Source organism: Lactuca virosa, chromosome 2, assembly GCF_052849685.1.
Source record: "Lactuca virosa cultivar CGN04683 chromosome 2, Lactuca_virosa_CGN04683_v6, whole genome shotgun sequence".
Classification (NCBI taxonomy): Eukaryota; Viridiplantae; Streptophyta; class Magnoliopsida; order Asterales; family Asteraceae; genus Lactuca; species Lactuca virosa.
In genome coordinates, this window is record NC_136427.1 from 53,621,332 (window position 1) to 53,629,508 (window position 8,177).

Consider the following 8,177-nt stretch of genomic DNA (forward strand, 5'->3'; position numbering starts at 1 on the left):
ACTCATACACCTTTCCTTAGATAGCTCACATGTGTGTCTGAACAATTTTAGAACTTACAACAATGAGTCTCAAATGTTTAGACCTTTTTCCATTTCTCACAATTCGAACTATGAAGAGGGATGCCGTAATCATAATCGAATTTGAGAATGCAAATATCACAAATGCTATCTCCTTAAAATCTACTTAGTGAAGATGTTTCCTCACAATCATTTTCATGAAGCGGAGAGAAACCTTTGTGTCACACCCCCAAACCAGACGACGGAAACGTCCGGGGGTGGAGGACTTCATTTGTAGTATCAGAACACATGCATCATAGTAATCAAAGTACAAACAACCATTGCATTTAAAAGTAAAAGTATTTACATGTGTTCAATCACTATATATTGACACCAAAATAGTTATAGCAAAATATAGAAGATATGACTCAAAATAGCTCCATCTTCTCAAAAAGCTCGGGGAGTACCTGTTTATTGTTTCCCTGAGAATACAAGTAATTTGAAAAGAGAGTATCAACATAAAGTTGAGTGAGTGCATAAGTATTTATGTTTGAAAGGATGTATATGTATCTTAAATATGTAAACTGTTCCAGAAAATCCTATATTTTCTGCTGTATATGAAAAATAGTTTTATTCCCATAAAACAGTTCTATTTGTAAACCAATGTTCTGTATTTGTATTCCTTTATGTAAAACTTATAACTGAGAGTGTGACTGGTTTCACCAGCTGTTATTGAAAACTGTAATATACTATTATAGTTTATATTTTGTAAACTGGTACTTTGAAGATGTACTTACGTTTAGTTGTTTATACACTAACATATTGTTAATATCTTTTTAATGAGTTATTATAACCATACTGTGACTAGATGGCCTGAAACAAACGCTTTGTAGGCGTTTAAACTGTTGATAACAGTTGTCACTCATTGGCGTGTATGCCTGACTGTAGCTAGCAGCCTGAGTGAGGGGTTGTCAATCCCAATATAGATCTACACACAACTTGTTTCGATCCCCTGACTGGAGACTCTGGTTATAATATCAGGACTTTAACTGTGTTGTTTAAATGAATTAAACAACCTGAATTGAATGACTCATAAAAAGCATATAAACGTTACATGTATAATAGTTATGAAAACCCAATCATCCTGAAATAATGATTGATTGTATATTCATGAATTAATATTCTTAACATGTATTTGAAAACTGTAAACCCTTGATTTGTTTTGAATCAAACCTTTGTTTCTTGTAAAACGGTGTATTCTAGTATACTTGAATCATGAATTATTGTTGTATGTATCATAAATTATACCTATTATAACTTATATGTACTTTCTGAATTGGTATTTAACTATTTTTGCATGTAACCCCTTGCTCAACATGTTACAAAGGGTATTTAACCTGATGAAATAACTTTTATATTTATATACATATACAATTATATATATAAGTAAAATTTAAACGACATTCGGAAAAATAACCGATACTATAAGCCCATATCCAAACAAGGAAAAAGACCCACAATGAGTTATCAGTTCTAAGCCTTTTAAATCTTATTTATATAAATATATCTATACAAATATGAATTTTGGGGAAAAATATAAGTTTATATAAGAGTTTAATATTTTGAGTATTTTTGATGACTTAATGTCATTTTATCATGATTTGAAATCATTTATTTATAACACAAAGTTCTTGTGTTAGGCTTGTATTCCCCTCCTTAAAACAGTAAAAATTATGAAAATATGGGGGTATGAACTCACTTGATAGGTGGTGATTTGATAGCGTTTTGTTTTCTAGAAAGGAGTTTATTTGAAGAAGAACCGACTTTATTTGGGCAGAGTTTCGACTGGAGAAAGTTGTTTTTCTCGAGAATCTCGGGGCTTCGAGGCTTGCTTAGGGTTTTAGATATGATACCGGGGATTTGGGGGTTGTATGTAAGTTTGTGGAAGTGAAAGGGGTGAAAAAGGATAGAAAATGGTGAAAAAAATGTGCCAAATCTGAGAAATCTTGCAGCCCTTATATAGGCTGCGAGGGTTCGGCCGAAGAGGTGAGTCACCGGACACGCGACATCAGCAGCGAAGGCCACGAGGCCGAAGTCGGAAGCAGCAGTGCGAGGCTCGGAAGCAAGACACGGAGGTGAGGCGCGTCGGACGCACATTAGACCGTGACTTCGGTCGAATCAGAAGGCGACGCGTGGCGGATCCGGGTGTGGCGGTTACTGTTCATGCGAGATTTCCCGGTATTATCCATTATTTCTCCGTTTTTGACGTTCTTTATATGCACACGTAGGTAAAATTATACTCTACGACTTTCGTTTAGACTTCATCGGCAAATTTTGATTTTATTTTTAATATTATTAGTTTTAACAGATCGGGACAGGAAAATCCGTTAAAAATTCATAACTTCTTCATCCGACGTCCGTTTTTGTCTGTCTTTTTACCGTTGTACTACTATTGACGAGATCTTCAATTCTCGTTTAGGTTGTGTTGGCTAAAAATCACTCGATCTTTATTTCGAGTTTTTAGCTGTATATTGTTATACTGAAACTTACAAAATCACAACTTCCTCATACGAAGTTAGATTTTGACATTCTTTTTACGAAAGTTCTCGGTTTAACATATTATACAACTTTCATTTAGATTGTTAAGGCTAAAAAGACTTTTATTGAAAACTCACTTTTACGCTGAACAGTGTTTTGCCGGTTTTGTCGGTTTTGTCGCGAATTTTCGATTGATCATAACTTCTTCGTTATAACTCGGATTTTGGTGTTCTTTATATTTTTGGAAACCTTGTTACAATCTCTACCACTTTGTTCATCCCAGTCGAGATTGTTTAATACTTTATTTTTGAGGGTCAATTATGTAAATGTACACAATATGCTAAAATTTCTCTTTATTATTTTAAAAAGAACTACAAATTGACATATACTATTACATAGGTTTGAAATAACGGTTTGTTACACTTTTTCACTTAGATTTTCTGGTGTATGTGTTCCTATCCATGTGAATTTATCATAACCATAATCACAAGACAAGGTTAGTGACAAATCCAAACCCATATGGATCGAACTTGTTCAATCTTAATTGCTTGCCACCTGGCAGCTCAAGGGCCTACCATTGCTTCCAAGTTGTTATGCAAACGATTGAGAACTCATAGAACTCACATGCATAGTCAAGTTCAACTGGAATGGGCACGAAAACAAGAATATGTCAACACGATAGGTTACAAACCTCAAGTCGTGTGCTAGTGATTAACAATAGTTTTATTCTTGATGAGTTCTTGAAACTTGTCTAAGACTCCCATTGACCTCTTGACATATAAGATTCTATTTGTCAAGGAACATTACTTGACAACAAATATTCAAGAGTTAGTGCGGTTTCTCATCAAGACAAACACTTCTGACAATCGGTCTTAGTTGATCTTTGTTTTATCCAAAACATCACAACTACCAATCTCAAATATACAAGAGTAGAAAACATTTTACTCTACATTTGATAAGTGTTATAAACCTTTCTTTAGGCATGTCACTCAAAACACAATCTTGGAGTATGACTCTAAGACTTGATTTTGGAACGAAGTATGGTTTATCTTCTTGATTTAACCATTTCAACAATTCACGATTCCTCTTCCTAGCCAAACAAGTGCACTAAGATGCTCTTAGAGGATCAATTGTGATATGTTTTCATAATCACTAAGACAATCATAAAACACGATACTCAAGTACTCTCCCTTCTTTTTATATTGGAGAAACTTTTATCTTTCTGCCGACTTTGATTCTTCTTATTCGTTCTGCTATACATTGAAACTTTTCAATGACTCAAAATTATACTTAATCTTGTAAGTATAACCATATTTACTAAACTTTATTAAATCATGACGAATAGTCTTATCGTTCTTTTGTGGTGGACCTGAACTAGTACACAACAATTTGTACTAGATTCCCTAGTCCTTCACTTGACTCATCTCTGTATGCGAACAAGGAATTTAATCTTAATTTCCCAAAGATGAAAATTTTCATTCATCACACAATACTAGTTGCATGATTCCAAGTTTCTGTCCAACTGTAACCTTGGTTATGAGAATCTTTCCTTATTTGGTAAATTTAGACAATACCACAAACGAAAGAATCAAATCCATATTGCTAAAATAGAAACATACAAACATCAATTTTCACAAATGCCATTGCAAGGAAATATAAATAAGATAAAATCAAAATTTTTCTTTATTTATAAAACTGTGGAAAACTTTTCCTTACAATGCAATTACAAATTAAAACTATGTTACTACACATTTCTAAGCAATATATCGTAACTCCTAAGTAGCAGGTCAAAAATCCGATCCTCAAACCATGCGATCGAAATCCATCTCTTCACGATCAGATTCAGCTTGCTCTTCCTTTAAGCTTCCTTTGATTCTACAAAACATCAAAATATAATCTTATCACATCATGTATTAAGAATCTACAATAGGAACTTAATAGAGTTAGATAGTGAACTTACCTGAAGTAGAACCATACAATTTGATTAACATTCTCAAGTAGTCAGGGCAGCTTCGCTTCCAATGTCCCTTTTCTTGGAAACAGAAACAAATAGACTCTTTTGGAATGGTACACGGGACAATCTCACACTTAACCTTTCCCTTTCCATTGGAAGGATAAATATTTTCTGGACTTCTAATGTTTCCATTATCAATGTCCATGGATGTTTGGAAAGTAGATCTTCCAATCAAATTTGCTTTACCAGTGCGCCAAATCATTGCAGATTCAGCAGCAATAAGTAAATAGGTAAGATCAATAAGGGTCACATCGCGGTCTGTCATATAGTAGTCTTTAACAAACTGACTATACGACTCGGGAAGTGAGTGAAGAACCAAGTCAACAGCCAACTTCCTTGACACAACGACTTCTAACATTCCCATCTTGGCAATGTGTGACTTCATCTCCAAGACATGTGCACACACATACCTTCCATCTTGGTGTTTGCTAGCCAATAGGGCTTGAGTGACGTTGAACTTTTCAAGTCTTTGAACATGTGGTTTAGGGAGAATTATTGGAGGAGGTGGAGGAAGTGAAGTATGATATTGTGGAATATCATCTTCATGTGGAAAGCTTTTTCCATTGGATTCAGAAAGAACTAGACATCTACAATGGGAAAAATTCAAGTTAGTTGATTTAAGTCCTTAATATAACACCCAAAAAGAAATATTAAGGCTAGGACCCAACACAATATTCTACAATTCGGAAGAGGGATGTCGTAATCCAATTGCACAATATTTGAAGGTAGGTAAATGACCCAATTTCCATTATGGAAAACGAAAAATGAATTTTAGGTTTTAAATGAATTGAAATGCCTAGATCTTTTGAGATTCATTGAACTTTTCAATGGCATGTTTAAATCTCGATTGTGCCCTTCAAATTTGTGACTGGGATGCCGACGATCACAAATAAGGTGTGAATAACCATGAAAATGTGCTTGGTACTCTTAATGTTACAAATCACCTAATCAATTTGCCGGTTAACCACACACGCTCCATTGATCTATGATTAACATCAAGCTACCCTTTGCCACACACTTTCAGTCCCAGATTAGTGTGCCGGTTAACCACACACGCTCCACTAACGACTTAACAAGGTATAAAGTGCAATTTCATGGAATAGCACCATTTTCACATTTTTCCTAAAGCAACTAAGATTAGGAATTTAATAAAAGTTTAGTTACTTTATAACTATCATTATACTTTTAATGAAAATTAATGTGCTATCCTACCCGTTCGGCTAACGACCCTCCACTAGTCAAGGAAGCGGTGGGTGAGAGTGGACACCCATTAAACTGCCATTTTATAGGCAGTAACCTTATACCCCCCTTATAGACCGGCTTCGTGAATGAGGCCTACTAACGGTAAGACTGACTTGTCTTATACATATATATAAGTATTAACCTTTAATATTATAATAGTATAAGGGTTGAATTTTAAACTTTTAAAATTCTAGGGTTTGGACTTAAATGTTCCATTAGCAAGACTTTACAAATTTCAAAAACTCGAGGGCAAGTTTTGAAACTTGTCAAAACTTTTGGTTTCCATAACTTATGAAAACTTATGAGTTTTTAATGTTCATGAATGAGACTCTTCATATTACTTGAGGACAAGTTACAAAAACTCATATCATGAACAATTATAGATCAATTTCAGCTACAACATTATCATATAATATTCTATTGATCTAGTCTAACTCATATATCAAGACAATTCATATCAAATAATACAAATAATTACTTTATTATCTTAAAATTTGACAATTGTTCTTTTGGATTCCAAATTTGATGACATATTTTTGTAACTCCTTAAAACCTTTGAGTTCCAAAACTTTGATGACAAATTTGTAACCTTTCAAGACTCTTGAAATCCATGAGTTTAATGTTATTTTAATGGATGAGAGTTTTCATGTTCCATAACTTGAGGACAAGTTATGGAATTCATTAAAAAACATTTAGATCAAACTTTAACCTAATAAAACAATCATATCATTTTATCTATTACTAAATTGATCTAACTAAACTCATATGGCAAGATAATATCAAATCAACAATTTTCAAGCAACTTTGTTTATCATATAAAACAACAATTATCTTAAAACTTTGACAATTATCTTTGGATTGGATGAGCATAATCATTACCATACTAACCAAATCAAATTTTATAAACTAAAATATTTTATGGTAATGATCCTAATCCAAAATAGGCCAAAAAACTCGAAATTCTGCAACCAGAGCCATCTACTCAACGAGTACATGAACTGGACTCGTCGAGTTGCCCTTTTACTGAGTGGACTCGTCGAGTCAGCCAATGGACTCGGTGAATTCATCAGATAGTGGCCAAAAAATCAATTTTATCAACTTTGAAAATTAACAAGCATCAAATATAATAGAAAACAATCCTAGGCTTTGATACCACTGCTGGGTTTTAAGCACTATAACACTCTTATGGTGCACATGCAACCCTAGATGCTTTGGATCTATGTTTTCTCTAACTATACATGCATTTTCAATTTTCCAAACCATGCATTATAACTAGCATACAATGGAGGATATACAATACAAAACACATAGTTAGATAAATACCTCTTGATGTAGTTACAGTTCTTGGCCTTTGAAAGCTTTAGCACCTCAAGTGTGATGCCTCTAATGTGTCACAAACACCAAATGCAAGAGGAGGTTTGAGAGAATAAGCTAGTTTACACAAAATCAATATCAAACTCTTAGAATGATAGGTGTGTCTGATTTTGGCTCTAGGGGTGTGCTTTTATAGTGTTGCAAATGCTAGGGTTACATCTTTGCAAACCCTAACGCACCATGACCTTTCATATTACTTAGGCTCCATGGGTTAAACCTCCATGGACTATCCATGGACTATCACATTGGTTTAGCCCATCCTAATTAACCATGGATCATTGGCCCACACTATAAGAATCATTGATTTAATTAATCAGTCCCCGTATATTTAATTAGTCTCTTTTGATCACTAAGTTAATTCCAAATTAATTCTTGATCAATAATAATTAAATAATATGATTTCTCAAAAGTCCATCCTATCAAATTGCACTGGTGAAGGCAACCCAAAAGGACCATGCTACAATCGGGTCAAGTACATCCCGATTATAGTTATGGGCTTAGACACTAAATCCAACAAAAAGTTCTCCTTGGATGTGGCTTACCCTCTTGTATGTGTAATGGGTTGAGTATTTCCTATAAATAGGAAGCAAGTGACTCCCATTTTCGTAAGAACTTGTAAAACCCATTTGGAGAGTTTAGTTTAGTGAGAGAAAGAGAAAAACTCCCCTGTACTCTTACTATTTTAATGAAGCTTAAACATGTATATTTACTCTTCGTGTTCTTGATGTTTGTATGATTCACTAGATCTTTACAATTCCACACATGTCATCATAATTAGGGTCATTACAATTGGTATCAGAGCGGATGTTCTTGAAATTCTCAAGAATTGATTCATGATGACTACATGATTTGAGTGAATCTTCATTGTTGTGAGCTCTTCATCTTTGAAAGAGTTTTTGTTCTAGAAATCAAATTTATTTCTTGATTTGATTCAAAATTCAATTTTCCCTCTCTATAATACTTGTTATTTTCACTTCTCTCTCTAGAACTTGGTGCATATTCACTTTCTCTC